Below are 27553 nucleotides of genomic sequence, written 5' to 3' on the forward strand. Positions count from 1 at the left end.
GGTGCGACGCGCTTGGGAGCAGTGCTTGCGCACTACCGCAAACTTTCGTAGCACCATAGCGTGGTGGACTCAGCATGCAAAACCCAAACTGCGAAAAGTTGTTATATTCTTCGGTATTGAAAGAGCAGCCGCGATAAAGAGGACGATGGAGTTCTACTACACTATCTTACGCGACCTCTGTGATAGAGCCGACGCCGCGCACACCAGAATAGACGACATTCGAAAAATAAAGGCGAAATTAATCAATCTTAAGAGGATGCAACTGGAAGGTCTTAAGATCAAATCTAAAGTGAAGTCGGTCAGGGACGATGAAACAGCCGCTCTATACCACCTTGTCAAACATGCTAAGAACAGAAGGAGGACTTTTATTGAGGCCCTCAAACTCGGTGATGGCACGACTGTCGACACCCAGCGAGAGATTATCAAGGCACTACACGACTATTTTGTTGACACCTACACGTCAGCGGCTACTCATGACGGCTGCTATGACGGACTGTTTAGTGCCATTTCCTCTACTATAACTAGAGAAGACAATGACACAATTTCATTAGAATTTAGTAATAAAGATGTTTTGGAGATTGTCTGCCACTCGCCGATCAGGAAGTCCCCTGGTCCTGACGGATTACCCATTGAATTTTACAGGAGGTATTGGCACATCATCGGGGACAAAATCACCCAATTAGTGAACGAAGTTTTTCAAGGGAAGCCTATACCACTTGCCTTTAAGGAATGCACAATTGTGCTTATCCCTAAAGGCAGAGGTACCAAAAATATCGCCAACTTCCGCCCCATTTCATTGTTAAACTCCGATTATAAAATAGTCGCCCGTGCAATCAACACGCGAATGATGCCCCTCACTGCTAAATTCATTGGACGTCAGCAGACATGTGCCTTCGGGAGAACTGTATTGCAAACGGCAGCTTTTTACCGGGATATCATTGCGTTAACGAACGCCAGTAACGTGAAGTGTGGGCTGATCTTTCTGGACTTTTTTAAAGCCTTTGACCTCGTCGCTCACGAGTACCTCCTTGAAACCATGAAAAGATTCGGTTTCTTGCAGAACGCGATTGACATGATCACAAACATGGCACTGGGGATCAACGCAAGGCTTTCTGTCAACTCGCAACTAACCCAACCGATTCAAATCAACAGAGGGATTCCACAAGGCAGCCCTTTGTCCATGTTACTTTTTGTCCTTTCACTCGAACCTCTGTTACTCCAACTGCAGGCGAAACTCACAGGGCTAACACTTTCAGGAGAAAAAACTGTCGTAGGCGCCTATGCCGACGATGTGGGTGTGGTTGTCCGCAATGAGAATGACGTCACCACTTTAGCGGCTCACCTCCAGCAATACTGTTTGGCGTCGGGGGCTAAATTGAATGACAAGAAAAGTAAATTTATTAACCTCTGTGGCCTCCAGCATTTGCGAGTTGGCTACGCTCAGGAAGTCAGCGTCCACAAGGCTCTCGGCATCATATTGACGGCGTCCTCTTTGAAGATGGCTGCGGCAAACTGGAGGGAAATAGTGCGTAAACTTCACGGTGCTCTCATTGACAATTCCCACAGAAGCCTCAATCAATTTGATCGGATTCATCTGGTCAACTCCTGTATTTTATCCAAAGCCTTCTACACGGCGCAGCTCCTGCCACTGCCTGCAGTCATTGCTAAGCAAATTATGTCGAAGGTGACCAATTTTATTTGGAGAGGGGAAATTTTTCGCGTGTCTGCCAAAACTGCGACACTCCACCCCCAGAATGGAGGGATGGGATTAGTAGATATCAAGGTGAAAGCGATGGCTCTCTATATTACAAGGACGACCGCTATAATTAACAATGATCCTTCCGGCATTACAGCGCAATTATTCACTGCCGTCAGGCCGCAAAGTCTTGACCCACCGCTGAATATTCAGCCCATCAGCTATCGGCTAAAACATATCAGAGATTATTACCTTTCACGGAGCTACATCAGTAAAGAGGTCATAAACTCTCAACATTTAACTGCACAAGCCATAATAGCGGACTGGAGACAACACGAAGGAACGAATCCTTTGGCAACGAAGCTCGGTGGCATGAACTGGGATATTATATGGCGCAATGTCAGTTCCCGTGTCCTCAGTTCCGATGCTCGCACTGCCTGGTACAAAGCCATCAATGATGTGGTTAGCACGAACGAGAGGTTACATAAAATCGGGCTCAGTGACACCCCTCTCTGTCGTCGCTGCCAACTGACGGATACAGTTATCCACCGTTACACCTGCGGGGACCGTCTCCAGAACTGGGTTTGGCTTCGACAACAAATAGCTCTTATTACCAGGACTACAACCGCCAATGTTTCGTCAGCACTACTGTCTCGTCCTGATGTGCATTTTTATCCGCAGACGAAAAACAATGCAGTTTTGTGGTTGCTGGGTACCTATTCCAGCTACGTCTTTAATAATTTTGGCGGTGACAATTATTTGGAATTCAAGATGTTTATGGCTATCGAATTCGCCAAAACATGTACGTACCCGAATCATGGGAAACTCTTCGGCAATATGCTTAAAATAGCGTTTCCTCGCATGGGTATCGGATAGGTCAACTGAGTGTGACGGGGTGAGGCCGGGCCGCGGGACACCAGTAGTGCCGCGAAGAGGCCCCACTGCTTCTGTGTCGCGTCCGGACTCCCCCTCACACTGCGGCTTTCACTGACTCGCTGGACACTGGCTACAGGAACTTTCATTGAGTGAGATACGAAGCTGTGTTTATGTTACGTTTATTCTTCGAGCAGCACTTCTACTATGCCCAAGGACGAAGTCTTTTCGTTGTCCTTTTCACCATACCAATTTATTTTCATAGAAGGTTACGGGTTTCGTTTAAAAAAAAAAAAAAAAAAAAAAAAAAAAAAAAAAAAAAAAAAAAAAAAAGTGGCGCAATTGGTTAGCGCACGGTCCTTATAAGGCAGTAGCCGTGAGCAATGCCGGGGTTGTGAGTTCGAGCCTCACATGGGGCATACTTTTACCAATTGTTCCTTTTTTTATGTGCTCTCGTTGTGTCTTTACATTTGCTTTTTTTTACTGCTGTGTGGAAATGACCGAGGTGGTCAATCGGCGTTTTCAGTTTCAAGTTGGTTGATGTGGTGCATTCCAGGTACGGCTTTCCATGACGCACGGGTCGAATTACTTTAAATTTGAAGTTAAGTTTCTTGTTTTTACTAGTTTTTCTAGGGATGTTTTTTCTTTTTTCTCTTTTCCCTTTTTTTTCCCCCGTATGTGTGCTGTTCGCTGCATACCACTCCATTCCGTTGCATTACTTTGGAGGGATTTATTCATTTTTCATTTCGCATGTATGTTTCCACGTATTGGACCATCCGGAGGCACAGAAAAAACGACAAGCTAAAAAAAAAAAAAAAAAAAAAAAAAAAAAAAAAAAAAAAAAAAGTTGGTAGAGCGGTGGACTGTAGTGGAGGATTCACAGTTATCCATAGGTCGCTGGTTCAAATCCGGCCCAGAGGACTGTTTTTCTAATCTCAGGAGCAAAGAGGCTCCAGAGCATGCCCACTCGGTCAGAACCTCCCTATGTTTTAAACCTATTTTAAAGGAAATTCATTTGCTCAGCTTCTAGTAGCTAGTTGATAATCATGGGATTCTTAGCCTTCGTAGGATAATGATATTTCTTCGAATTATAGTAAAATTGCTTGCTCTTACAGGCATTACTCGTTTAATGTGCTATATAGGTCACATAGTCGCACCAATATTCAGCCGTTTCATAGACATCTCGTTTTTAATACAAACGTAGAAACTACACCCCTGAGCCTATCGCTGCTACTTCATCGGCGAGAAACGCTTATTACAGAAAATTTAGACTAAACGAAGGTTCCACCGAGATTCGAACTCGGATCGCTGGATTCAGAGTCCAGAGTGCTAACCGTTACACCATGGAACCAGACAGGAGAATGGGACTCGTAAATACACTTAGCAGTGTTCTGACGTACTTCAGACACTTCCTACTTGCATTTTTTAACCTAATTGACACGATCGAGCATTATAAAACTTAATCTGGGCAATGTTTGCACTTGCAGCCGATGACTGCATTTCCTGTGCGTCTATATGGCAGCGCTGAGTAGCAGTGTGTGGAAACGAAAGACAGGGACGGACGTAAAGCAATCAGTACGAATAAGAAAGTATGCAGAGCCTCTGGTAGCTCAGTTGGTAGAGCGGTGGACTGTAGTGGAGGATTCACAGTTATCCATAGGTCGCTGGTTCAAATCCGGCCCAGAGGACTGTTTTTCTAATCTCAGGAGCAAAGAGGCTCCAGAGCATGCCCACTCGGTCAGAACCTCCCTATGTTTTAAACCTATTTTAAAGGAAATTCATTTGCTCAGCTTCTAGTAGCTAGTTGATAATCATGGGATTCTTAGCCTTCGTAGGATAATGATATTTCTTCGAATTATAGTAAAATTGCTTGCTCTTACAGGCATTACTCGTTTAATGTGCTATATAGGTCACATAGTCGCACCAATATTCAGCCGTTTCATAGACATCTCGTTTTTAATACAAACGTAGAAACTACACCCCTGAGCCTATCGCTGCTACTTCATCGGCGAGAAACGCTTATTACAGAAAATTTAGACTAAACGAAGGTTCCACCGAGATTCGAACTCGGACCGCTGGATTCAGAGTCCAGAGTGCTAACCGTTACACCATGGAACCAGACAGGAGAATGGGACTCGTAAATACACTTAGCAGTGTTCTGACGTACTTCAGACACTTCCTACTTGCATTTTTTAACCTAATTGACACGATCGAGCATTATAAAACTTAATCTGGGCAATGTTTGCACTTGCAGCCGATGACTGCATTTCCTGTGCGTCTATATGGCAGCGCTGAGTAGCAGTGTGTGGAAACGAAAGACAGGGACGGACGTAAAGCAATCAGTACGAATAAGAAAGTATGCAGAGCCTCTGGTAGCTCAGTTGGTAGAGCGGTGGACTGTAGTGGAGGATTCACAGTTATCCATAGGTCGCTGGTTCAAATCCGGCCCAGAGGACTGTTTTTCTAATCTCAGGAGCAAAGAGGCTCCAGAGCATGCCCACTCGGTCAGAACCTCCCTATGTTTTAAACCTATTTTAAAGGAAATTCATTTGCTCAGCTTCTAGTAGCTAGTTGATAATCATGGGATTCTTAGCCTTCGTAGGATAATGATATTTCTTCGAATTATAGTAAAATTGCTTGCTCTTACAGGCATTACTCGTTTAATGTGCTATATAGGTCACATAGTCGCACCAATATTCAGCCGTTTCATAGACATCTCGTTTTTAATACAAACGTAGAAACTACACCCCTGAGCCTATCGCTGCTACTTCATCGGCGAGAAACGCTTATTACAGAAAATTTAGACTAAACGAAGGTTCCACCGAGATTCGAACTCGGATCGCTGGATTCAGAGTCCAGAGTGCTAACCGTTACACCATGGAACCAGACAGGAGAATGGGACTCGTAAATACACTTAGCAGTGTTCTGACGTACTTCAGACACTTCCTACTTGCATTTTTTAACCTAATTGACACGATCGAGCATTATAAAACTTAATCTGGGCAATGTTTGCACTTGCAGCCGATGACTGCATTTCCTGTGCGTCTATATGGCAGCGCTGAGTAGCAGTGTGTGGAAACGAAAGACAGGGACGGACGTAAAGCAATCAGTACGAATAAGAAAGTATGCAGAGCCTCTGGTAGCTCAGTTGGTAGAGCGGTGGACTGTAGTGGAGGATTCACAGTTATCCATAGGTCGCTGGTTCAAATCCGGCCCAGAGGACTGTTTTTCTAATCTCAGGAGCAAAGAGGCTCCAGAGCATGCCCACTCGGTCAGAACCTCCCTATGTTTTAAACCTATTTTAAAGGAAATTCATTTGCTCAGCTTCTAGTAGCTAGTTGATAATCATGGGATTCTTAGCCTTCGTAGGATAATGATATTTCTTCGAATTATAGTAAAATTGCTTGCTCTTACAGGCATTACTCGTTTAATGTGCTATATAGGTCACATAGTCGCACCAATATTCAGCCGTTTCATAGACATCTCGTTTTTAATACAAACGTAGAAACTACACCCCTGAGCCTATCGCTGCTACTTCATCGGCGAGAAACGCTTATTACAGAAAATTTAGACTAAACGAAGGTTCCACCGAGATTCGAACTCGGACCGCTGGATTCAGAGTCCAGAGTGCTAACCGTTACACCATGGAACCAGACAGGAGAATGGGACTCGTAAATACACTTAGCAGTGTTCTGACGTACTTCAGACACTTCCTACTTGCATTTTTTAACCTAATTGACACGATCGAGCATTATAAAACTTAATCTGGGCAATGTTTGCACTTGCAGCCGATGACTGCATTTCCTGTGCGTCTATATGGCAGCGCTGAGTAGCAGTGTGTGGAAACGAAAGACAGGGACGGACGTAAAGCAATCAGTACGAATAAGAAAGTATGCAGAGCCTCTGATAGCTCAGTTGGTAGAGCGGTGGACTGTAGTGGAGGATTCACAGTTATCCATAGGTCCCTGGTTCAAATCCGGCCCAGAGGACTGTTTTTCTAATCTCAGGAGCAAAGAGGCTCCAGAGCATGCCCACTCGGTCAGAACCTCCCTATGTTTTAAACCTATTTTAAAGGAAATTCATTTGCTCAGCTTCTAGTAGCTAGTTGATAATCATGGGATTCTTAGCCTTCGTAGGATAATGATATTTCTTCGAATTATAGTAAAATTGCTTGCTCTTACAGGCATTACTCGTTTAATGTGCTATATAGGTCACATAGTCGCACCAATATTCAGCCGTTTCATAGACATCTCGTTTTTAATACAAACGTAGAAACTACACCCCTGAGCCTATCGCTGCTACTTCATCGGCGAGAAACGCTTATTACAGAAAATTTAGACTAAACGAAGGTTCCACCGAGATTCGAACTCGGATCGCTGGATTCAGAGTCCAGAGTGCTAACCGTTACACCATGGAACCAGACAGGAGAATGGGACTCGTAAATACACTTAGCAGTGTTCTGACGTACTTCAGACACTTCCTACTTGCATTTTTTAACCTAATTGACACGATCGAGCATTATAAAACTTAATCTGGGCAATGTTTGCACTTGCAGCCGATGACTGCATTTCCTGTGCGTCTATATGGCAGCGCTGAGTAGCAGTGTGTGGAAACGAAAGACAGGGACGGACGTAAAGCAATCAGTACGAATAAGAAAGTATGCAGAGCCTCTGGTAGCTCAGTTGGTAGAGCGGTGGACTGTAGTGGAGGATTCACAGTTATCCATAGGTCGCTGGTTCAAATCCGGCCCAGAGGACTGTTTTTCTAATCTCAGGAGCAAAGAGGCTCCAGAGCATGCCCACTCGGTCAGAACCTCCCTATGTTTTAAACCTATTTTAAAGGAAATTCATTTGCTCAGCTTCTAGTAGCTAGTTGATAATCATGGGATTCTTAGCCTTCGTAGGATAATGATATTTCTTCGAATTATAGTAAAATTGCTTGCTCTTACAGGCATTACTCGTTTAATGTGCTATATAGGTCACATAGTCGCACCAATATTCAGCCGTTTCATAGACATCTCGTTTTTAATACAAACGTAGAAACTACACCCCTGAGCCTATCGCTGCTACTTCATCGGCGAGAAACGCTTATTACAGAAAATTTAGACTAAACGAAGGTTCCACCGAGATTCGAACTCGGATCGCTGGATTCAGAGTCCAGAGTGCTAACCGTTACACCATGGAACCAGACAGGAGAATGGGACTCGTAAATACACTTAGCAGTGTTCTGACGTACTTCAGACACTTCCTACTTGCATTTTTTAACCTAATTGACACGATCGAGCATTATAAAACTTAATCTGGGCAATGTTTGCACTTGCAGCCGATGACTGCATTTCCTGTGCGTCTATATGGCAGCGCTGAGTAGCAGTGTGTGGAAACGAAAGACAGGGACGGACGTAAAGCAATCAGTACGAATAAGAAAGTATGCAGAGCCTCTGGTAGCTCAGTTGGTAGAGCGGTGGACTGTAGTGGAGGATTCACAGTTATCCATAGGTCGCTGGTTCAAATCCGGCCCAGAGGACTGTTTTTCTAATCTCAGGAGCAAAGAGGCTCCAGAGCATGCCCACTCGGTCAGAACCTCCCTATGTTTTAAACCTATTTTAAAGGAAATTCATTTGCTCAGCTTCTAGTAGCTAGTTGATAATCATGGGATTCTTAGCCTTCGTAGGATAATGATATTTCTTCGAATTATAGTAAAATTGCTTGCTCTTACAGGCATTACTCGTTTAATGTGCTATATAGGTCACATAGTCGCACCAATATTCAGCCGTTTCATAGACATCTCGTTTTTAATACAAACGTAGAAACTACACCCCTGAGCCTATCGCTGCTACTTCATCGGCGAGAAACGCTTATTACAGAAAATTTAGACTAAACGAAGGTTCCACCGAGATTCGAACTCGGATCGCTGGATTCAGAGTCCAGAGTGCTAACCGTTACACCATGGAACCAGACAGGAGAATGGGACTCGTAAATACACTTAGCAGTGTTCTGACGTACTTCAGACACTTCCTACTTGCATTTTTTAACCTAATTGACACGATCGAGCATTATAAAACTTAATCTGGGCAATGTTTGCACTTGCAGCCGATGACTGCATTTCCTGTGCGTCTATATGGCAGCGCTGAGTAGCAGTGTGTGGAAACGAAAGACAGGGACGGACGTAAAGCAATCAGTACGAATAAGAAAGTATGCAGAGCCTCTGGTAGCTCAGTTGGTAGAGCGGTGGACTGTAGTGGAGGATTCACAGTTATCCATAGGTCGCTGGTTCAAATCCGGCCCAGAGGACTGTTTTTCTAATCTCAGGAGCAAAGAGGCTCCAGAGCATGCCCACTCGGTCAGAACCTCCCTATGTTTTAAACCTATTTTAAAGGAAATTCATTTGCTCAGCTTCTAGTAGCTAGTTGATAATCATGGGATTCTTAGCCTTCGTAGGATAATGATATTTCTTCGAATTATAGTAAAATTGCTTGCTCTTACAGGCATTACTCGTTTAATGTGCTATATAGGTCACATAGTCGCACCAATATTCAGCCGTTTCATAGACATCTCGTTTTTAATACAAACGTAGAAACTACACCCCTGAGCCTATCGCTGCTACTTCATCGGCGAGAAACGCTTATTACAGAAAATTTAGACTAAACGAAGGTTCCACCGAGATTCGAACTCGGATCGCTGGATTCAGAGTCCAGAGTGCTAACCGTTACACCATGGAACCAGACAGGAGAATGGGACTCGTAAATACACTTAGCAGTGTTCTGACGTACTTCAGACACTTCCTACTTGCATTTTTTAACCTAATTGACACGATCGAGCATTATAAAACTTAATCTGGGCAATGTTTGCACTTGCAGCCGATGACTGCATTTCCTGTGCGTCTATATGGCAGCGCTGAGTAGCAGTGTGTGGAAACGAAAGACAGGGACGGACGTAAAGCAATCAGTACGAATAAGAAAGTATGCAGAGCCTCTGGTAGCTCAGTTGGTGATAGTCGGCCCTCGGCGGCCGTGGTGAGCGGACGTGTGGTGCTTACGTCGCCGCTGCTGCTGGCTGTTGTGGTGAGTGCCGCCTTTGCTGTACACAGTGACGTGTTATTGTTTGGACTATGTGTAGGATTCCAACATGAGTCACTTAACACGACGGGATACTTTGAAGTTTGTGTTTGATTCAAACTATGCAAGACCAAAATCGTTTGAATTAGAATCGTGGATTGAGGAAGCTTTGAAACGATCCTTTGATGACATTCTTGGAGTCCATTTATCGATAGTTAGCAGCACTGCCTATATAAAGTTTAAATCTGCCGAAATCTGTGAACAAATCATTGACTCTTGTAGTGGTCGTTTGAAGTTTAAGCATTGTGATGGGAATGTTGGAGAGGTTCTCGTGTCTCATGCAGGGTTTGGTGTCCGCACCGTTCGAATATTCGAACTACCGTTTGAAGTACCCGCGGAACACATCAACGCTGCTTTGGACAGCTATGGTAAGGTCATTAGCAATGTTGCCGAAAAGTGGTTGTCTTTCAAAGTCCCTGTTTTGAACGGTGTTCGTCAGGTCAAGATAGAGTTGAAGAGACACATCCCGTCATATCTCACTATTTGTGGATACAGGGCGATCGTTATGTACGACGGTCAACCTAGAACTTGTGCAGGTTGTGGTGCCACTGATCACGTTCGCGCTCAGTGTATGCAGCGTCGAGTGACGCAATTACCACCTGGCGAAAGGACGGCAACTAACAGGATGTCGACACTGCCTCTCACGTATGTAGCGGCAGTCCGCTCGACCACGGCCGCGGCGGTGCACCCTGACGTGGTCACAGATCCCAGGGCTTCGGACACTGATCTAGATACGCCCATGGACACTTCCAGTCTGGCCGGCATCGCTGTTCCTACTACAGAAGTACCGGTGGCCAGTAGCATCCCGGCGGTTCCGTCTTTAGACAGCCACCAAGAGGTTGCTCACTCCCAGGAAGCTCACACTGGTCGCCACGTTAACAGCAATATGGATCCCATTTCAGTTCCGAATGCACTTCCTCCTGCACAGGACTCCACTTCTTCCTCGTCGGCTGCAGAACTTCAAAGAGTCGAAACTTCTCCCAAGAAACACAAGAAAAGGAGGATCGCCCACAAAGATGCCGCCCACACCGCACCACCTTTGCGCGAAAAAGGGGCGCAAATTGCCCGTTCCTTGCCTGACGTCTCTCTTGACCACCCCACTGAACAGCCGCTGCATGAGACCCCACAGGTCTCGGACGTCTCCGTGCCCCACCCCGATGGTGACGGCCAGGTCGCTGCGAACGAGGAACAGCACCCTCGTGAGGACCTCAGGGATACCCCCGAACATCAATCTCAACATGATCAGGGCTCAATTGGCGAGGTGGCCGCTGTTCATGTGGTCAATTGGGCAGATGACACTGACGATGTAATAATGGACCAGAGCCTGTCTGTGGTAGGGCCATCTCCAGGAAATTTACCCGCATTACCGGTCGGCGACTTAAGTACGACACGACCTGCCTCAAAACACCCGACGGGGGACGATGATTACCTATCTGATACCTACTAAAGGTTATAATTTTCTGTGCTTCTGCATATCTACTTTGCTTTTTTCTCTTTCGGCCAACATTTAGCAGTTCATGCAATCCTACCAGGATTATAAGTTAGCTACAATTAACGTTAATAGAATTACTTCTGTACAGAAGCTCTCTAGCTTTCGTGATTATTTATACAGCTGCGATGCTGATATTGTGCTGTTGCAGGAGGTCGATGATAAATTTCAGCCTGACATTCCTGGCTACCAATTACTCAAAAACACCACCCCAGACAGTTCTTCAGGTACCGCTCTATTAACCAAAGTGGGCGTGGCCGTCTCCGACGTTGAACGACTCGAAAATGGCAGGGGTATAGCGTGCCTTATCAACGGCATTAGATTTGTTAATGTATATGCCCCTTCCGGGAATCAGAATAGAACGAGACGAGCTCAGTTCTTTGCCACTGACTTATTATATCTTTTGCGCCGCAGCCGGGAGGACGTGGTTATCGGAGGCGATTTTAATTGTGTTTTGAAGCCAAAGGACCAATGGCCGAACTTTAATGGATGTGCTACTCTCGGCGAAACAGTACGTCAATTAGAGCTGGAGGATACGTGGGAAATAACACACGGGGAACAACGGTGCTTCACGTACCATACTGCACAAATGGCCAGCCGCCTCGACAGGATCTACGTGGGGAAAAACCTGCGAGAGCGGGTATCTTCCTCGGAAACCTGGCCCCTGTATTTTTCCGACCATTTAGCTTACCATTGTATCATTCGTATGGCGCGCCAGCAAACTTTCCGTGGTCGGACAGGATGGAAACTTAACGTCAGTATTCTCAGGGAACAGGAGTTACGAGACCGTCTACAAGAAGCCTGGGAAATTTGTTTACGTCGACGACCAACATTCCCATCGGTAACGCAGTGGTGGTGCCGTTGTGCAAAACCTAGGCTTATTCGTTGTTTGAAGGCGTATAGTTCTGACAGGAGCCGGATGCAGAAAGAGACTTTTGAATTTTATTTTCGCTGTCTCCGTGACTTGTATTCTGAAGCACATGTCACGCAGGAACAATTTCTTCAGATTAAACGGATCAAATCAAAGTTGACGCTCCTCAAACGCAGGCAAATGGAAGGCGTTAAAATCCGTTCGCGAGATAGCGCCGGCACTTCTGACGAACAACCATCCGCCTTCCACCTAGGGACAGAGAAACGCCGCGCACGACAAAAATTGATTACCCGCTTACGAACTGAAGACGGTACCTTTGTGACGACCCAGGCTGAAATTAAGGAGTCTCTAACGGACTACTACGAGCGACTATACAGAGCACAACCAGCCGATGATGCGGCAATCGCGGCGATGCATGCATATCTTCCGACAACGCTCGATGAGGACGACAGGCAATTGTTGATCAGTGATGTCACCGCGGTGGAGATTCGGGAGGCGCTGAGCAGGGCTCAGGCCAACAAATCGCCCGGCATTGATGGTCTGCCGATTGAATTTTATAAGCAGTTCTGGGACCTCCTCGAACATTGTTTTGTTTGCATCTGCAATGAACTGCGCGCCGGCCAACAGTTACCAGATGGTTTCAATGACAGCCTGATCGTTTTGGTCCCAAAAGAATACCCCCATCAGGATATTGCCAAATTCCGCCCTATCTCCCTGTTGAACTCTGACTACAAGATTGTGGCCCGCGTCATAGCAGGTAGACTTAAACATGTCCTTGCAAAAATTATACATCACAGCCAGGCAGCAGCGGTCCCGGGCCGCACGATCTTTAAATGTCTTGCCGATTACAGGGAGCTCGTTTCGTTTACTGCAATCACACGCCCGGAAGCAGCAATCTTGGCTTTAGATCAATGTCAGGCCTTTGATCGGATCCTGCATCGCTACCTCTTCCACACCATGAACCACTTAGGATTTGGTGACGGCTTTACTGCAATGGTCAGCAACATGTACACCTCGGCCACTTCTCAGATCGTCGTCAATGGTCAATTCACCCGGCGGATTCCGATTCAGCGGTCAATCAGACAGGGCTGTCCCATGTCCATGTGTCTCTTCGTGATCGCAATTGAGCCACTTGTAAGGATGCTGAATTGTAACCTTCCAGGTTTAAACCTGTATTCCAGCACCCTCAAATGCATTGCGTACGCCGACGATGTGGGTGTCATTGTGCGTTCGGAACAAGACCTCACGGCCGTTAGGAATAGTATCACCGATTACGAGCGAGCCTCCGGTTCTCAGCTAAACTATGGAAAGACTTGCCTCCTGCCTATAGGCAGTGGATTTCGCACAGACGCCCCTTTGCCGTACAGAAGATGTGCGACTCTCAAACTTCTTGGTATCAAGATGAGCAGTTGCCCCCTACGAACAACGGTAGACAATTGGAAACATCTTTTGGCTATGTCTCGGGGCTGCTTACAGTATCATAAAGGCAGAGAACAGGACTTATTGCAGAGAGTTCATTTCGTTAATACCATGATTCTCTCGAAAATTTGGTATGTCGGGCAAATACTTCCTGTGGTCGACAGTGTTGCGAGGAAAATTATGTCGGCAGTAGGTTGGTACATCTGGAGGGGTGACATCTTCAAGGTGGGCATCAATGTCATCACTCTCCCACCAGACAAAGGCGGCCTCGGCCTGACGGATGTTCAACCCAAATGTAAGGCACTCTTGATCCGGCGTACACTGCAGCTCTGCCACGAATATCCTGACAGCGCGCTGAGTATGGCCATACGCACATTTCAGCCTCAGACTATGCACATCCCCATCAACCTTCGGGAAACGCATTTCAAAGCAAACCACATTAGGATGTTTCTTTTGGAAAGTAGTTATCTCCAAATGAAATCGAGAGTCCCGCTACGTGACCTTACCACTGCCAACCTCTACCGGCTACTGAACGACACAGGCAGGGTCAACCGCATGGAACTGAAGTATCCCTCTAAAGACTGGGCTCTAATCTGGAAGACTATACATAACAAAGTGCTAGATACCGGTATTCGATCACTGTGGTATAAAGTTGTTAATGAAACTCTACCCACCGCCGAAAAACTTCATAAAATACATTTGGCAGCTACTGACAAATGTAGGGAGTGCGGCCTTGTCGACACTTTGCAACACAGATGTGTTTGTGGTGCGAACAGTCTTATTTGGGAATGGTGTAGAATGACCATGGCTTTGATCTGCCGCACGGCACGACGGCACATCTCTCTTACGTCCGTGCTCCAACCCGACGACGCGTACTACCCCACAACCAAGGCAAACACCTGGACGTGGTTGGCTGGACACACCCTATGTTACTTGCTTGGCGCCCAGGAGGGGCGTTCATACCTGGACTACAGATTATACCTCGCCACACAGGCACAACTGCTAATGCAGGATGTCAAACATAGGCAAAAGTTTGCAAATTATATCTTAGCGCTCCAAATCACGACCCTGTAAACGAATTCAGTAAGGTTTCTTCCACGGCCACGTATATATATACCTTCTCAAATATAAATGAAAATCTCAATAAATAAATTACAAATAAAAAAAAAAACAAATATGTCCAACGACAACAATGAAACAACGAAAAAGAAGAACAGGAACAAAGTCGACACTCATGGTGTCTGCAGTAGTCACTGATTGGGAATGTTCATGCTTGGTGTTTTAAATGTCTTGTTTAACCTAGCCCTTCGTCTCCGTTAATTCAGCAGGAATTTGATTTACATTCTCCCAACATGGATGGTGACGCTGACCATTCGTTTGGACGTGGTGTCCACTGGGTTTTTCGTTTATGTTTTATGTTTGCAAACTTACATGGAAGATGTATCCGTTTCACTCAACTGCGAACATTACTTGCTTCTTTATTTATTTGACGTCGACGAGGGAAGATGAAACAGGATTTATTTCTTCATTTTTTTCTTTCCTTCTTCTTCAAATCATTCCGCGGCAACATGGACTTCATCATTTCTCTTTTCCACATTCGTATGCAGGGCGCAGTTTTTGGCGCCTGAGTCGTTCGGAGCTAAGAGAAGGCGACTTGGGAAACGAAACAGCAAAAATGGAATATATCAGACTAGTCCAAGCCATCGCTTGGGGAAGCCAAAGGCATAACAAACTTTCGAGAAGACGAGCTTTGAATGACGTCGGCACCCTGCAACTCCGCATGCAGTAAAATCAAATAAACAATATTAACAGAAACAAAAATAAAAACAAAAAGAACAAACAAAAAAAAAACAACAAAAAAAACAACAAAAATAACACAAAAACAACAATAAAAAAAATAAAAAATAAAAATAAAAAATTTCAATATCACTTCAAACACAAAGGAATCAAAATATAACAACTATACATTTCAGAATATCCACAGTGAAATAGCATCACAAGAGTATAGCATCGAAGCTAGCCGAAGAACGCAAAAAAGGTGAGCGAATGGATGGGCTGTATGGGGAGATGGGAGGCCCAACAAAATAAAATAAAAAGAAAAAAAAAAAAAAAAAAAAGAAAAAAAAAAAAAAAAAGAAAAAGAAAAAAAAAAATAAAAAAAAAAAAAAAAAAAAAAAAAGTGGCAGAGCACTGGTCTAGTAAACCAGGGGTCGTGAGTTCGATCCTCACAGGAGGCAAACGAATTTTCGAAATCAGTTGCGCGTCGTGGCCGTATAGCAAAAAAAAAAAAAAAAAGAAAAAAAAGTTGGTAGAGCGGTGGACTGTAGTGGAGGATTCACAGTTATCCATAGGTCGCTGGTTCAAATCCGGCCCAGAGGACTGTTTTTCTAATCTCAGGAGCAAAGAGGCTCCAGAGCATGCCCACTCGGTCAGAACCTCCCTATGTTTTAAACCTATTTTAAAGGAAATTCATTTGCTCAGCTTCTAGTAGCTAGTTGATAATCATGGGATTCTTAGCCTTCGTAGGATAATGATATTTCTTCGAATTATAGTAAAATTGCTTGCTCTTACAGGCATTACTCGTTTAATGTGCTATATAGGTCACATAGTCGCACCAATATTCAGCCGTTTCATAGACATCTCGTTTTTAATACAAACGTAGAAACTACACCCCTGAGCCTATCGCTGCTACTTCATCGGCGAGAAACGCTTATTACAGAAAATTTAGACTAAACGAAGGTTCCACCGAGATTCGAACTCGGATCGCTGGATTCAGAGTCCAGAGTGCTAACCGCTACACCATGGAACCAGACAGGAGAATGGGACTCGTAAATACACTTAGCAGTGTTCTGACGTACTTCAGACACTTCCTACTTGCATTTTTTAACCTAATTGACACGATCGAGCATTATAAAACTTAATCTGGGCAATGTTTGCACTTGCAGCCGATGACTGCATTTCCTGTGCGTCTATATGGCAGCGCTGAGTAGCAGTGTGTGGAAACGAAAGACAGGGACGGACGTAAAGCAATCAGTACGAATAAGAAAGTATGCAGAGCCTCTGGTAGCTCAGTTGGTAGAGCGGTGGACTGTAGTGGAGGATTCACAGTTATCCATAGGTCGCTGGTTCAAATCCGGCCCAGAGGACTGTTTTTCTAATCTCAGGAGCAAAGAGGCTCCAGAGCATGCCCACTCGGTCAGAACCTCCCTATGTTTTAAACCTATTTTAAAGGAAATTCATTTGCTCAGCTTCTAGTAGCTAGTTGATAATCATGGGATTCTTAGCCTTCGTAGGATAATGATATTTCTTCGAATTATAGTAAAATTGCTTGCTCTTACAGGCATTACTCGTTTAATGTGCTATATAGGTCACATAGTCGCACCAATATTCAGCCGTTTCATAGACATCTCGTTTTTAATACAAACGTAGAAACTACACCCCTGAGCCTATCGCTGCTACTTCATCGGCGAGAAACGCTTATTACAGAAAATTTAGACTAAACGAAGGTTCCACCGAGATTCGAACTCGGATCGCTGGATTCAGAGTCCAGAGTGCTAACCGTTACACCATGGAACCAGACAGGAGAATGGGACTCGTAAATACACTTAGCAGTGTTCTGACGTACTTCAGACACTTCCTACTTGCATTTTTTAACCTAATTGACACGATCGAGCATTATAAAACTTAATCTGGGCAATGTTTGCACTTGCAGCCGATGACTGCATTTCCTGTGCGTCTATATGGCAGCGCTGAGTAGCAGTGTGTGGAAACGAAAGACAGGGACGGACGTAAAGCAATCAGTACGAATAAGAAAGTATGCAGAGCCTCTGGTAGCTCAGTTGGTAGAGCGGTGGACTGTAGTGGAGGATTCACAGTTATCCATAGGTCGCTGGTTCAAATCCGGCCCAGAGGACTGTTTTTCTAATCTCAGGAGCAAAGAGGCTCCAGAGCATGCCCACTCGGTCAGAACCTCCCTATGTTTTAAACCTATTTTAAAGGAAATTCATTTGCTCAGCTTCTAGTAGCTAGTTGATAATCATGGGATTCTTAGCCTTCGTAGGATAATGATATTTCTTCGAATTATAGTAAAATTGCTTGCTCTTACAGGCATTACTCGTTTAATGTGCTATATAGGTCACATAGTCGCACCAATATTCAGCCGTTTCATAGACATCTCGTTTTTAATACAAACGTAGAAACTACACCCCTGAGCCTATCGCTGCTACTTCATCGGCGAGAAACGCTTATTACAGAAAATTTAGACTAAACGAAGGTTCCACCGAGATTCGAACTCGGATCGCTGGATTCAGAGTCCAGAGTGCTAACCGTTACACCATGGAACCAGACAGGAGAATGGGACTCGTAAATACACTTAGCAGTGTTCTGACGTACTTCAGACACTTCCTACTTGCATTTTTTAACCTAATTGACACGATCGAGCATTATAAAACTTAATCTGGGCAATGTTTGCACTTGCAGCCGATGACTGCATTTCCTGTGCGTCTATATGGCAGCGCTGAGTAGCAGTGTGTGGAAACGAAAGACAGGGACGGACGTAAAGCAATCAGTACGAATAAGAAAGTATGCAGAGCCTCTGGTAGCTCAGTTGGTAGAGCGGTGGACTGTAGTGGAGGATTCACAGTTATCCATAGGTCGCTGGTTCAAATCCGGCCCAGAGGACTGTTTTTCTAATCTCAGGAGCAAAGAGGCTCCAGAGCATGCCCACTCGGTCAGAACCTCCCTATGTTTTAAACCTATTTTAAAGGAAATTCATTTGCTCAGCTTCTAGTAGCTAGTTGATAATCATGGGATTCTTAGCCTTCGTAGGATAATGATATTTCTTCGAATTATAGTAAAATTGCTTGCTCTTACAGGCATTACTCGTTTAATGTGCTATATAGGTCACATAGTCGCACCAATATTCAGCCGTTTCATAGACATCTCGTTTTTAATACAAACGTAGAAACTACACCCCTGAGCCTATCGCTGCTACTTCATCGGCGAGAAACGCTTATTACAGAAAATTTAGACTAAACGAAGGTTCCACCGAGATTCGAACTCGGATCGCTGGATTCAGAGTCCAGAGTGCTAACCGTTACACCATGGAACCAGACAGGAGAATGGGACTCGTAAATACACTTAGCAGTGTTCTGACGTACTTCAGACACTTCCTACTTGCATTTTTTAACCTAATTGACACGATCGAGCATTATAAAACTTAATCTGGGCAATGTTTGCACTTGCAGCCGATGACTGCATTTCCTGTGCGTCTATATGGCAGCGCTGAGTAGCAGTGTGTGGAAACGAAAGACAGGGACGGACGTAAAGCAATCAGTACGAATAAGAAAGTATGCAGAGCCTCTGGTAGCTCAGTTGGTAGAGCGGTGGACTGTAGTGGAGGATTCACAGTTATCCATAGGTCGCTGGTTCAAATCCGGCCCAGAGGACCGTTTTTCTAATCTCAGGAGCAAAGAGGCTCCAGAGCATGCCCACTCGGTCAGAACCTCCCTATGTTTTAAACCTATTTTAAAGGAAATTCATTTGCTCAGCTTCTAGTAGCTAGTTGATAATCATGGGATTCTTAGCCTTCGTAGGATAATGATATTTCTTCGAATTATAGTAAAATTGCTTGCTCTTACAGGCATTACTCGTTTAATGTGCTATATAGGTCACATAGTCGCACCAATATTCAGCCGTTTCATAGACATCTCGTTTTTAATACAAACGTAGAAACTACACCCCTGAGCCTATCGCTGCTACTTCATCGGCGAGAAACGCTTATTACAGAAAATTTAGACTAAACGAAGGTTCCACCGAGATTCGAACTCGGATCGCTGGATTCAGAGTCCAGAGTGCTAACCGTTACACCATGGAACCAGACAGGAGAATGGGACTCGTAAATACACTTAGCAGTGTTCTGACGTACTTCAGACACTTCCTACTTGCATTTTTTAACCTAATTGACACGATCGAGCATTATAAAACTTAATCTGGGCAATGTTTGCACTTGCAGCCGATGACTGCATTTCCTGTGCGTCTATATGGCAGCGCTGAGTAGCAGTGTGTGGAAACGAAAGACAGGGACGGACGTAAAGCAATCAGTACGAATAAGAAAGTATGCAGAGCCTCTGGTAGCTCAGTTGGTAGAGCGGTGGACTGTAGTGGAGGATTCACAGTTATCCATAGGTCGCTGGTTCAAATCCGGCCCAGAGGACTGTTTTTCTAATCTCAGGAGCAAAGAGGCTCCAGAGCATGCCCACTCGGTCAGAACCTCCCTATGTTTTAAACCTATTTTAAAGGAAATTCATTTGCTCAGCTTCTAGTAGCTAGTTGATAATCATGGGATTCTTAGCCTTCGTAGGATAATGATATTTCTTCGAATTATAGTAAAATTGCTTGCTCTTACAGGCATTACTCGTTTAATGTGCTATATAGGTCACATAGTCGCACCAATATTCAGCCGTTTCATAGACATCTCGTTTTTAATACAAACGTAGAAACTACACCCCTGAGCCTATCGCTGCTACTTCATCGGCGAGAAACGCTTATTACAGAAAATTTAGACTAAACGAAGGTTCCACCGAGATTCGAACTCGGACCGCTGGATTCAGAGTCCAGAGTGCTAACCGTTACACCATGGAACCAGACAGGAGAATGGGACTCGTAAATACACTTAGCAGTGTTCTGACGTACTTCAGACACTTCCTACTTGCATTTTTTAACCTAATTGACACGATCGAGCATTATAAAACTTAATCTGGGCAATGTTTGCACTTGCAGCCGATGACTGCATTTCCTGTGCGTCTATATGGCAGCGCTGAGTAGCAGTGTGTGGAAACGAAAGACAGGGACGGACGTAAAGCAATCAGTACGAATAAGAAAGTATGCAGAGCCTCTGGTAGCTCAGTTGGTAGAGCGGTGGACTGTAGTGGAGGATTCACAGTTATCCATAGGTCGCTGGTTCAAATCCGGCCCAGAGGACTGTTTTTCTAATCTCAGGAGCAAAGAGGCTCCAGAGCATGCCCACTCGGTCAGAACCTCCCTATGTTTTAAACCTATTTTAAAGGAAATTCATTTGCTCAGCTTCTAGTAGCTAGTTGATAATCATGGGATTCTTAGCCTTCGTAGGATAATGATATTTCTTCGAATTATAGTAAAATTGCTTGCTCTTACAGGCATTACTCGTTTAATGTGCTATATAGGTCACATAGTCGCACCAATATTCAGCCGTTTCATAGACATCTCGTTTTTAATACAAACGTAGAAACTACACCCCTGAGCCTATCGCTGCTACTTCATCGGCGAGAAACGCTTATTACAGAAAATTTAGACTAAACGAAGGTTCCACCGAGATTCGAACTCGGATCGCTGGATTCAGAGTCCAGAGTGCTAACCGTTACACCATGGAACCAGACAGGAGAATGGGACTCGTAAATACACTTAGCAGTGTTCTGACGTACTTCAGACACTTCCTACTTGCATTTTTTAACCTAATTGACACGATCGAGCATTATAAAACTTAATCTGGGCAATGTTTGCACTTGCAGCCGATGACTGCATTTCCTGTGCGTCTATATGGCAGCGCTGAGTAGCAGTGTGTGGAAACGAAAGACAGGGACGGACGTAAAGCAATCAGTACGAATAAGAAAGTATGCAGAGCCTCTGGTAGCTCAGTTGGTAGAGCGGTGGACTGTAGTGGAGGATTCACAGTTATCCATAGGTCGCTGGTTCAAATCCGGCCCAGAGGACTGTTTTTCTAATCTCAGGAGCAAAGAGGCTCCAGAGCATGCCCACTCGGTCAGAACCTCCCTATGTTTTAAACCTATTTTAAAGGAAATTCATTTGCTCAGCTTCTAGTAGCTAGTTGATAATCATGGGATTCTTAGCCTTCGTAGGATAATGATATTTCTTCGAATTATAGTAAAATTGCTTGCTCTTACAGGCATTACTCGTTTAATGTGCTATATAGGTCACATAGTCGCACCAATATTCAGCCGTTTCATAGACATCTCGTTTTTAATACAAACGTAGAAACTACACCCCTGAGCCTATCGCTGCTACTTCATCGGCGAGAAACGCTTATTACAGAAAATTTAGACTAAACGAAGGTTCCACCGAGATTCGAACTCGGATCGCTGGATTCAGAGTCCAGAGTGCTAACCGTTACACCATGGAACCAGACAGGAGAATGGGACTCGTAAATACACTTAGCAGTGTTCTGACGTACTTCAGACACTTCCTACTTGCATTTTTTAACCTAATTGACACGATCGAGCATTATAAAACTTAATCTGGGCAATGTTTGCACTTGCAGCCGATGACTGCATTTCCTGTGCGTCTATATGGCAGCGCTGAGTAGCAGTGTGTGGAAACGAAAGACAGGGACGGACGTAAAGCAATCAGTACGAATAAGAAAGTATGCAGAGCCTCTGGTAGCTCAGTTGGTAGAGCGGTGGACTGTAGTGGAGGATTCACAGTTATCCATAGGTCGCTGGTTCAAATCCGGCCCAGAGGACTGTTTTTCTAATCTCAGGAGCAAAGAGGCTCCAGAGCATGCCCACTCGGTCAGAACCTCCCTATGTTTTAAACCTATTTTAAAGGAAATTCATTTGCTCAGCTTCTAGTAGCTAGTTGATAATCATGGGATTCTTAGCCTTCGTAGGATAATGATATTTCTTCGAATTATAGTAAAATTGCTTGCTCTTACAGGCATTACTCGTTTAATGTGCTATATAGGTCACATAGTCGCACCAATATTCAGCCGTTTCATAGACATCTCGTTTTTAATACAAACGTAGAAACTACACCCCTGAGCCTATCGCTGCTACTTCATCGGCGAGAAACGCTTATTACAGAAAATTTAGACTAAACGAAGGTTCCACCGAGATTCGAACTCGGATCGCTGGATTCAGAGTCCAGAGTGCTAACCGTTACACCATGGAACCAGACAGGAGAATGGGACTCGTAAATACACTTAGCAGTGTTCTGACGTACTTCAGACACTTCCTACTTGCATTTTTTAACCTAATTGACACGATCGAGCATTATAAAACTTAATCTGGGCAATGTTTGCACTTGCAGCCGATGACTGCATTTCCTGTGCGTCTATATGGCAGCGCTGAGTAGCAGTGTGTGGAAACGAAAGACAGGGACGGACGTAAAGCAATCAGTACGAATAAGAAAGTATGCAGAGCCTCTGGTAGCTCAGTTGGTAGAGCGGTGGACTGTAGTGGAGGATTCACAGTTATCCATAGGTCGCTGGTTCAAATCCGGCCCAGAGGACTGTTTTTCTAATCTCAGGAGCAAAGAGGCTCCAGAGCATGCCCACTCGGTCAGAACCTCCCTATGTTTTAAACCTATTTTAAAGGAAATTCATTTGCTCAGCTTCTAGTAGCTAGTTGATAATCATGGGATTCTTAGCCTTCGTAGGATAATGATATTTCTTCGAATTATAGTAAAATTGCTTGCTCTTACAGGCATTACTCGTTTAATGTGCTATATAGGTCACATAGTCGCACCAATATTCAGCCGTTTCATAGACATCTCGTTTTTAATACAAACGTAGAAACTACACCCCTGAGCCTATCGCTGCTACTTCATCGGCGAGAAACGCTTATTACAGAAAATTTAGACTAAACGAAGGTTCCACCGAGATTCGAACTCGGATCGCTGGATTCAGAGTCCAGAGTGCTAACCGTTACACCATGGAACCAGACAGGAGAATGGGACTCGTAAATACACTTAGCAGTGTTCTGACGTACTTCAGACACTTCCTACTTGCATTTTTTAACCTAATTGACACGATCGAGCATTATAAAACTTAATCTGGGCAATGTTTGCACTTGCAGCCGATGACTGCATTTCCTGTGCGTCTATACGGCAGCGCTGAGTAGCAGTGTGTGGAAACGAAAGACAGGGACGGACGTAAAGCAATCAGTACGAATAAGAAAGTATGCAGAGCCTCTGGTAGCTCAGTTGGTAGAGCGGTGGACTGTAGTGGAGGATTCACAGTTATCCATAGGTCGCTGGTTCAAATCCGGCCCAGAGGACTGTTTTTCTAATCTCAGGAGCAAAGAGGCTCCAGAGCATGCCCACTCGGTCAGAACCTCCCTATGTTTTAAACCTATTTTAAAGGAAATTCATTTGCTCAGCTTCTAGTAGCTAGTTGATAATCATGGGATTCTTAGCCTTCGTAGGATAATGATATTTCTTCGAATTATAGTAAAATTGCTTGCTCTTACAGGCATTACTCGTTTAATGTGCTATATAGGTCACATAGTCGCACCAATATTCAGCCGTTTCATAGACATCTCGTTTTTAATACAAACGTAGAAACTACACCCCTGAGCCTATCGCTGCTACTTCATCGGCGAGAAACGCTTATTACAGAAAATTTAGACTAAACGAAGGTTCCACCGAGATTCGAACTCGGATCGCTGGATTCAGAGTCCAGAGTGCTAACCGTTACACCATGGAACCAGACAGGAGAATGGGACTCGTAAATACACTTAGCAGTGTTCTGACGTACTTCAGACACTTCCTACTTGCATTTTTTAACCTAATTGACACGATCGAGCATTATAAAACTTAATCTGGGCAATGTTTGCACTTGCAGCCGATGACTGCATTTCCTGTGCGTCTATATGGCAGCGCTGAGTAGCAGTGTGTGGAAACGAAAGACAGGGACGGACGTAAAGCAATCAGTACGAATAAGAAAGTATGCAGAGCCTCTGGTAGCTCAGTTGGTAGAGCGGTGGACTGTAGTGGAGGATTCACAGTTATCCATAGGTCGCTGGTTCAAATCCGGCCCAGAGGACTGTTTTTCTAATCTCAGGAGCAAAGAGGCTCCAGAGCATGCCCACTCGGTCAGAACCTCCCTATGTTTTAAACCTATTTTAATGGAAATTCATTTGCTCAGCTTCTAGTAGCTAGTTGATAATCATGGGATTCTTAGCCTTCGTAGGATAATGATATTTCTTCGAATTATAGTAAAATTGCTTGCTCTTACAGGCATTACTCGTTTAATGTGCTATATAGGTCACATAGTCGCACCAATATTCAGCCGTTTCATAGACATCTCGTTTTTAATACAAACGTAGAAACTACACCCCTGAGCCTATCGCTGCTACTTCATCGGCGAGAAACGCTTATTACAGAAAATTTAGACTAAACGAAGGTTCCACCGAGATTCGAACTCGGATCGCTGGATTCAGAGTCCAGAGTGCTAACCGTTACACCATGGAACCAGACAGGAGAATGGGACTCGTAAATACACTTAGCAGTGTTCTGACGTACTTCAGACACTTCCTACTTGCATTTTTTAACCTAATTGACACGATCGAGCATTATAAAACTTAATCTGGGCAATGTTTGCACTTGCAGCCGATGACTGCATTTCCTGTGCGTCTATATGGCAGCGCTGAGTAGCAGTGTGTGGAAACGAAAGACAGGGACGGACGTAAAGCAATCAGTACGAATAAGAAAGTATGCAGAGCCTCTGGTAGCTCAGTTGGTAGAGCGGTGGACTGTAGTGGAGGATTCACAGTTATCCATAGGTCGCTGGTTCAAATCCGGCCCAGAGGACTGTTTTTCTAATCTCAGGAGCAAAGAGGCTCCAGAGCATGCCCACTCGGTCAGAACCTCCCTATGTTTTAAACCTATTTTAAAGGAAATTCATTTGCTCAGCTTCTAGTAGCTAGTTGATAATCATGGGATTCTTAGCCTTCGTAGGATAATGATATTTCTTCGAATTATAGTAAAATTGCTTGCTCTTACAGGCATTACTCGTTTAATGTGCTATATAGGTCACATAGTCGCACCAATATTCAGCCGTTTCATAGACATCTCGTTTTTAATACAAACGTAGAAACTACACCCCTGAGCCTATCGCTGCTACTTCATCGGCGAGAAACGCTTATTACAGAAAATTTAGACTAAACGAAGGTTCCACCGAGATTCGAACTCGGATCGCTGGATTCAGAGTCCAGAGTGCTAACCGTTACACCATGGAACCAGACAGGAGAATGGGACTCGTAAATACACTTAGCAGTGTTCTGACGTACTTCAGACACTTCCTACTTGCATTTTTTAACCTAATTGACACGATCGAGCATTATAAAACTTAATCTGGGCAATGTTTGCACTTGCAGCCGATGACTGCATTTCCTGTGCGTCTATATGGCAGCGCTGAGTAGCAGTGTGTGGAAACGAAAGACAGGGACGGACGTAAAGCAATCAGTACGAATAAGAAAGTATGCAGAGCCTCTGGTAGCTCAGTTGGTAGAGCGGTGGACTGTAGTGGAGGATTCACAGTTATCCATAGGTCGCTGGTTCAAATCCGGCCCAGAGGACTGTTTTTCTAATCTCAGGAGCAAAGAGGCTCCAGAGCATGCCCACTCGGTCAGAACCTCCCTATGTTTTAAACCTATTTTAAAGGAAATTCATTTGCTCAGCTTCTAGTAGCTAGTTGATAATCATGGGATTCTTAGCCTTCGTAGGATAATGATATTTCTTCGAATTATAGTAAAATTGCTTGCTCTTACAGGCATTACTCGTTTAATGTGCTATATAGGTCACATAGTCGCACCAATATTCAGCCGTTTCATAGACATCTCGTTTTTAATACAAACGTAGAAACTACACCCCTGAGCCTATCGCTGCTACTTCATCGGCGAGAAACGCTTATTACAGAAAATTTAGACTAAACGAAGGTTCCACCGAGATTCGAACTCGGATCGCTGGATTCAGAGTCCAGAGTGCTAACCGTTACACCATGGAACCAGACAGGAGAATGGGACTCGTAAATACACTTAGCAGTGTTCTGACGTACTTCAGACACTTCCTACTTGCATTTTTTAACCTAATTGACACGATCGAGCATTATAAAACTTAATCTGGGCAATGTTTGCACTTGCAGCCGATGACTGCATTTCCTGTGCGTCTATATGGCAGCGCTGAGTAGCAGTGTGTGGAAACGAAAGACAGGGACGGACGTAAAGCAATCAGTACGAATAAGAAAGTATGCAGAGCCTCTGGTAGCTCAGTTGGTAGAGCGGTGGACTGTAGTGGAGGATTCACAGTTATCCATAGGTCGCTGGTTCAAATCCGGCCCAGAGGACTGTTTTTCTAATCTCAGGAGCAAAGAGGCTCCAGAGCATGCCCACTCGGTCAGAACCTCCCTATGTTTTAAACCTATTTTAAAGGAAATTCATTTGCTCAGCTTCTAGTAGCTAGTTGATAATCATGGGATTCTTAGCCTTCGTAGGATAATGATATTTCTTCGAATTATAGTAAAATTGCTTGCTCTTACAGGCATTACTCGTTTAATGTGCTATATAGGTCACATAGTCGCACCAATATTCAGCCGTTTCATAGACATCTCGTTTTTAATACAAACGTAGAAACTACACCCCTGAGCCTATCGCTGCTACTTCATCGGCGAGAAACGCTTATTACAGAAAATTTAGACTAAACGAAGGTTCCACCGAGATTCGAACTCGGATCGCTGGATTCAGAGTCCAGAGTGCTAACCGTTACACCATGGAACCAGACAGGAGAATGGGACTCGTAAATACACTTAGCAGTGTTCTGACGTACTTCAGACACTTCCTACTTGCATTTTTTAACCTAATTGACACGATCGAGCATTATAAAACTTAATCTGGGCAATGTTTGCACTTGCAGCCGATGACTGCATTTCCTGTGCGTCTATATGGCAGCGCTGAGTAGCAGTGTGTGGAAACGAAAGACAGGGACGGACGTAAAGCAATCAGTACGAATAAGAAAGTATGCAGAGCCTCTGGTAGCTCAGTTGGTAGAGCGGTGGACTGTAGTGGAGGATTCACAGTTATCCATAGGTCGCTGGTTCAAATCCGGCCCAGAGGACTGTTTTTCTAATCTCAGGAGCAAAGAGGCTCCAGAGCATGCCCACTCGGTCAGAACCTCCCTATGTTTTAAACCTATTTTAAAGGAAATTCATTTGCTCAGCTTCTAGTAGCTAGTTGATAATCATGGGATTCTTAGCCTTCGTAGGATAATGATATTTCTTCGAATTATAGTAAAATTGCTTGCTCTTACAGGCATTACTCGTTT

General features: G+C 44.4%; 45 non-coding genes across 45 annotated transcripts; 22 read left to right on the top strand and 23 right to left on the bottom strand.

Annotated features, from left to right (window-relative positions):
* Nucleotides 1–3848: 3848 nt before the first annotated feature.
* Trnaq-cug (transfer RNA glutamine (anticodon CUG)) lies at nucleotides 3849–3920 on the bottom strand. The gene has a single exon. It is a non-coding gene; the product is annotated as a tRNA-Gln (tRNA).
* A 248-nt stretch (nucleotides 3921–4168) lies between these two features.
* Trnay-gua (transfer RNA tyrosine (anticodon GUA)) lies at nucleotides 4169–4257 on the top strand. The gene is given in 2 exon segments: nucleotides 4169–4205; nucleotides 4222–4257. It is a non-coding gene; the product is annotated as a tRNA-Tyr (tRNA).
* A 358-nt stretch (nucleotides 4258–4615) lies between these two features.
* On the bottom strand, nucleotides 4616–4687 carry Trnaq-cug (transfer RNA glutamine (anticodon CUG)). The gene has a single exon. It is a non-coding gene; the product is annotated as a tRNA-Gln (tRNA).
* A 248-nt stretch (nucleotides 4688–4935) lies between these two features.
* Trnay-gua (transfer RNA tyrosine (anticodon GUA)) lies at nucleotides 4936–5024 on the top strand. The gene is given in 2 exon segments: nucleotides 4936–4972; nucleotides 4989–5024. It is a non-coding gene; the product is annotated as a tRNA-Tyr (tRNA).
* Nucleotides 5025–5382: 358 nt separating this feature from the next.
* Nucleotides 5383–5454, bottom strand: Trnaq-cug (transfer RNA glutamine (anticodon CUG)). The gene has a single exon. It is a non-coding gene; the product is annotated as a tRNA-Gln (tRNA).
* Nucleotides 5455–5702: 248 nt separating this feature from the next.
* Nucleotides 5703–5791, top strand: Trnay-gua (transfer RNA tyrosine (anticodon GUA)). The gene is given in 2 exon segments: nucleotides 5703–5739; nucleotides 5756–5791. It is a non-coding gene; the product is annotated as a tRNA-Tyr (tRNA).
* A 358-nt stretch (nucleotides 5792–6149) lies between these two features.
* Trnaq-cug (transfer RNA glutamine (anticodon CUG)) lies at nucleotides 6150–6221 on the bottom strand. The gene has a single exon. It is a non-coding gene; the product is annotated as a tRNA-Gln (tRNA).
* Nucleotides 6222–6469: 248 nt separating this feature from the next.
* Trnay-gua (transfer RNA tyrosine (anticodon GUA)) lies at nucleotides 6470–6558 on the top strand. Its single transcript is given in 2 exon segments — nucleotides 6470–6506; nucleotides 6523–6558. It is a non-coding gene; the product is annotated as a tRNA-Tyr (tRNA).
* Nucleotides 6559–6916: 358 nt separating this feature from the next.
* Trnaq-cug (transfer RNA glutamine (anticodon CUG)) lies at nucleotides 6917–6988 on the bottom strand. The gene has a single exon. It is a non-coding gene; the product is annotated as a tRNA-Gln (tRNA).
* A 248-nt stretch (nucleotides 6989–7236) lies between these two features.
* Nucleotides 7237–7325, top strand: Trnay-gua (transfer RNA tyrosine (anticodon GUA)). The gene is given in 2 exon segments: nucleotides 7237–7273; nucleotides 7290–7325. It is a non-coding gene; the product is annotated as a tRNA-Tyr (tRNA).
* A 358-nt stretch (nucleotides 7326–7683) lies between these two features.
* Trnaq-cug (transfer RNA glutamine (anticodon CUG)) lies at nucleotides 7684–7755 on the bottom strand. The gene has a single exon. It is a non-coding gene; the product is annotated as a tRNA-Gln (tRNA).
* Nucleotides 7756–8003: 248 nt separating this feature from the next.
* Trnay-gua (transfer RNA tyrosine (anticodon GUA)) lies at nucleotides 8004–8092 on the top strand. The gene is given in 2 exon segments: nucleotides 8004–8040; nucleotides 8057–8092. It is a non-coding gene; the product is annotated as a tRNA-Tyr (tRNA).
* A 358-nt stretch (nucleotides 8093–8450) lies between these two features.
* On the bottom strand, nucleotides 8451–8522 carry Trnaq-cug (transfer RNA glutamine (anticodon CUG)). Its single transcript has one exon. It is a non-coding gene; the product is annotated as a tRNA-Gln (tRNA).
* Nucleotides 8523–8770: 248 nt separating this feature from the next.
* Nucleotides 8771–8859, top strand: Trnay-gua (transfer RNA tyrosine (anticodon GUA)). Its single transcript is given in 2 exon segments — nucleotides 8771–8807; nucleotides 8824–8859. It is a non-coding gene; the product is annotated as a tRNA-Tyr (tRNA).
* Nucleotides 8860–9217: 358 nt separating this feature from the next.
* On the bottom strand, nucleotides 9218–9289 carry Trnaq-cug (transfer RNA glutamine (anticodon CUG)). The gene has a single exon. It is a non-coding gene; the product is annotated as a tRNA-Gln (tRNA).
* Nucleotides 9290–16199: 6910 nt separating this feature from the next.
* On the bottom strand, nucleotides 16200–16271 carry Trnaq-cug (transfer RNA glutamine (anticodon CUG)). Its single transcript has one exon. It is a non-coding gene; the product is annotated as a tRNA-Gln (tRNA).
* A 248-nt stretch (nucleotides 16272–16519) lies between these two features.
* On the top strand, nucleotides 16520–16608 carry Trnay-gua (transfer RNA tyrosine (anticodon GUA)). The gene is given in 2 exon segments: nucleotides 16520–16556; nucleotides 16573–16608. It is a non-coding gene; the product is annotated as a tRNA-Tyr (tRNA).
* Nucleotides 16609–16966: 358 nt separating this feature from the next.
* Trnaq-cug (transfer RNA glutamine (anticodon CUG)) lies at nucleotides 16967–17038 on the bottom strand. Its single transcript has one exon. It is a non-coding gene; the product is annotated as a tRNA-Gln (tRNA).
* Nucleotides 17039–17286: 248 nt separating this feature from the next.
* Trnay-gua (transfer RNA tyrosine (anticodon GUA)) lies at nucleotides 17287–17375 on the top strand. The gene is given in 2 exon segments: nucleotides 17287–17323; nucleotides 17340–17375. It is a non-coding gene; the product is annotated as a tRNA-Tyr (tRNA).
* A 358-nt stretch (nucleotides 17376–17733) lies between these two features.
* Trnaq-cug (transfer RNA glutamine (anticodon CUG)) lies at nucleotides 17734–17805 on the bottom strand. Its single transcript has one exon. It is a non-coding gene; the product is annotated as a tRNA-Gln (tRNA).
* Nucleotides 17806–18053: 248 nt separating this feature from the next.
* Nucleotides 18054–18142, top strand: Trnay-gua (transfer RNA tyrosine (anticodon GUA)). The gene is given in 2 exon segments: nucleotides 18054–18090; nucleotides 18107–18142. It is a non-coding gene; the product is annotated as a tRNA-Tyr (tRNA).
* A 358-nt stretch (nucleotides 18143–18500) lies between these two features.
* Nucleotides 18501–18572, bottom strand: Trnaq-cug (transfer RNA glutamine (anticodon CUG)). Its single transcript has one exon. It is a non-coding gene; the product is annotated as a tRNA-Gln (tRNA).
* A 248-nt stretch (nucleotides 18573–18820) lies between these two features.
* Nucleotides 18821–18909, top strand: Trnay-gua (transfer RNA tyrosine (anticodon GUA)). The gene is given in 2 exon segments: nucleotides 18821–18857; nucleotides 18874–18909. It is a non-coding gene; the product is annotated as a tRNA-Tyr (tRNA).
* A 358-nt stretch (nucleotides 18910–19267) lies between these two features.
* Trnaq-cug (transfer RNA glutamine (anticodon CUG)) lies at nucleotides 19268–19339 on the bottom strand. The gene has a single exon. It is a non-coding gene; the product is annotated as a tRNA-Gln (tRNA).
* Nucleotides 19340–19587: 248 nt separating this feature from the next.
* Trnay-gua (transfer RNA tyrosine (anticodon GUA)) lies at nucleotides 19588–19676 on the top strand. Its single transcript is given in 2 exon segments — nucleotides 19588–19624; nucleotides 19641–19676. It is a non-coding gene; the product is annotated as a tRNA-Tyr (tRNA).
* Nucleotides 19677–20034: 358 nt separating this feature from the next.
* Trnaq-cug (transfer RNA glutamine (anticodon CUG)) lies at nucleotides 20035–20106 on the bottom strand. The gene has a single exon. It is a non-coding gene; the product is annotated as a tRNA-Gln (tRNA).
* Nucleotides 20107–20354: 248 nt separating this feature from the next.
* Trnay-gua (transfer RNA tyrosine (anticodon GUA)) lies at nucleotides 20355–20443 on the top strand. Its single transcript is given in 2 exon segments — nucleotides 20355–20391; nucleotides 20408–20443. It is a non-coding gene; the product is annotated as a tRNA-Tyr (tRNA).
* Nucleotides 20444–20801: 358 nt separating this feature from the next.
* Trnaq-cug (transfer RNA glutamine (anticodon CUG)) lies at nucleotides 20802–20873 on the bottom strand. The gene has a single exon. It is a non-coding gene; the product is annotated as a tRNA-Gln (tRNA).
* Nucleotides 20874–21121: 248 nt separating this feature from the next.
* Nucleotides 21122–21210, top strand: Trnay-gua (transfer RNA tyrosine (anticodon GUA)). The gene is given in 2 exon segments: nucleotides 21122–21158; nucleotides 21175–21210. It is a non-coding gene; the product is annotated as a tRNA-Tyr (tRNA).
* Nucleotides 21211–21568: 358 nt separating this feature from the next.
* Trnaq-cug (transfer RNA glutamine (anticodon CUG)) lies at nucleotides 21569–21640 on the bottom strand. The gene has a single exon. It is a non-coding gene; the product is annotated as a tRNA-Gln (tRNA).
* Nucleotides 21641–21888: 248 nt separating this feature from the next.
* On the top strand, nucleotides 21889–21977 carry Trnay-gua (transfer RNA tyrosine (anticodon GUA)). The gene is given in 2 exon segments: nucleotides 21889–21925; nucleotides 21942–21977. It is a non-coding gene; the product is annotated as a tRNA-Tyr (tRNA).
* Nucleotides 21978–22335: 358 nt separating this feature from the next.
* Trnaq-cug (transfer RNA glutamine (anticodon CUG)) lies at nucleotides 22336–22407 on the bottom strand. The gene has a single exon. It is a non-coding gene; the product is annotated as a tRNA-Gln (tRNA).
* A 248-nt stretch (nucleotides 22408–22655) lies between these two features.
* Trnay-gua (transfer RNA tyrosine (anticodon GUA)) lies at nucleotides 22656–22744 on the top strand. Its single transcript is given in 2 exon segments — nucleotides 22656–22692; nucleotides 22709–22744. It is a non-coding gene; the product is annotated as a tRNA-Tyr (tRNA).
* Nucleotides 22745–23102: 358 nt separating this feature from the next.
* Nucleotides 23103–23174, bottom strand: Trnaq-cug (transfer RNA glutamine (anticodon CUG)). The gene has a single exon. It is a non-coding gene; the product is annotated as a tRNA-Gln (tRNA).
* A 248-nt stretch (nucleotides 23175–23422) lies between these two features.
* Nucleotides 23423–23511, top strand: Trnay-gua (transfer RNA tyrosine (anticodon GUA)). Its single transcript is given in 2 exon segments — nucleotides 23423–23459; nucleotides 23476–23511. It is a non-coding gene; the product is annotated as a tRNA-Tyr (tRNA).
* A 358-nt stretch (nucleotides 23512–23869) lies between these two features.
* Trnaq-cug (transfer RNA glutamine (anticodon CUG)) lies at nucleotides 23870–23941 on the bottom strand. The gene has a single exon. It is a non-coding gene; the product is annotated as a tRNA-Gln (tRNA).
* Nucleotides 23942–24189: 248 nt separating this feature from the next.
* On the top strand, nucleotides 24190–24278 carry Trnay-gua (transfer RNA tyrosine (anticodon GUA)). Its single transcript is given in 2 exon segments — nucleotides 24190–24226; nucleotides 24243–24278. It is a non-coding gene; the product is annotated as a tRNA-Tyr (tRNA).
* A 358-nt stretch (nucleotides 24279–24636) lies between these two features.
* Nucleotides 24637–24708, bottom strand: Trnaq-cug (transfer RNA glutamine (anticodon CUG)). Its single transcript has one exon. It is a non-coding gene; the product is annotated as a tRNA-Gln (tRNA).
* A 248-nt stretch (nucleotides 24709–24956) lies between these two features.
* On the top strand, nucleotides 24957–25045 carry Trnay-gua (transfer RNA tyrosine (anticodon GUA)). Its single transcript is given in 2 exon segments — nucleotides 24957–24993; nucleotides 25010–25045. It is a non-coding gene; the product is annotated as a tRNA-Tyr (tRNA).
* A 358-nt stretch (nucleotides 25046–25403) lies between these two features.
* Trnaq-cug (transfer RNA glutamine (anticodon CUG)) lies at nucleotides 25404–25475 on the bottom strand. Its single transcript has one exon. It is a non-coding gene; the product is annotated as a tRNA-Gln (tRNA).
* Nucleotides 25476–25723: 248 nt separating this feature from the next.
* On the top strand, nucleotides 25724–25812 carry Trnay-gua (transfer RNA tyrosine (anticodon GUA)). The gene is given in 2 exon segments: nucleotides 25724–25760; nucleotides 25777–25812. It is a non-coding gene; the product is annotated as a tRNA-Tyr (tRNA).
* Nucleotides 25813–26170: 358 nt separating this feature from the next.
* Trnaq-cug (transfer RNA glutamine (anticodon CUG)) lies at nucleotides 26171–26242 on the bottom strand. The gene has a single exon. It is a non-coding gene; the product is annotated as a tRNA-Gln (tRNA).
* A 248-nt stretch (nucleotides 26243–26490) lies between these two features.
* On the top strand, nucleotides 26491–26579 carry Trnay-gua (transfer RNA tyrosine (anticodon GUA)). Its single transcript is given in 2 exon segments — nucleotides 26491–26527; nucleotides 26544–26579. It is a non-coding gene; the product is annotated as a tRNA-Tyr (tRNA).
* Nucleotides 26580–26937: 358 nt separating this feature from the next.
* On the bottom strand, nucleotides 26938–27009 carry Trnaq-cug (transfer RNA glutamine (anticodon CUG)). The gene has a single exon. It is a non-coding gene; the product is annotated as a tRNA-Gln (tRNA).
* Nucleotides 27010–27257: 248 nt separating this feature from the next.
* On the top strand, nucleotides 27258–27346 carry Trnay-gua (transfer RNA tyrosine (anticodon GUA)). Its single transcript is given in 2 exon segments — nucleotides 27258–27294; nucleotides 27311–27346. It is a non-coding gene; the product is annotated as a tRNA-Tyr (tRNA).
* The last annotated feature ends 207 nt before the right edge of the window (nucleotides 27347–27553 follow it).

The sequence above is a fragment of the Schistocerca serialis genome, chromosome 2 (assembly GCF_023864345.2).
Source record: "Schistocerca serialis cubense isolate TAMUIC-IGC-003099 chromosome 2, iqSchSeri2.2, whole genome shotgun sequence".
Taxonomy (NCBI): Eukaryota; Metazoa; Arthropoda; class Insecta; order Orthoptera; family Acrididae; genus Schistocerca; species Schistocerca serialis.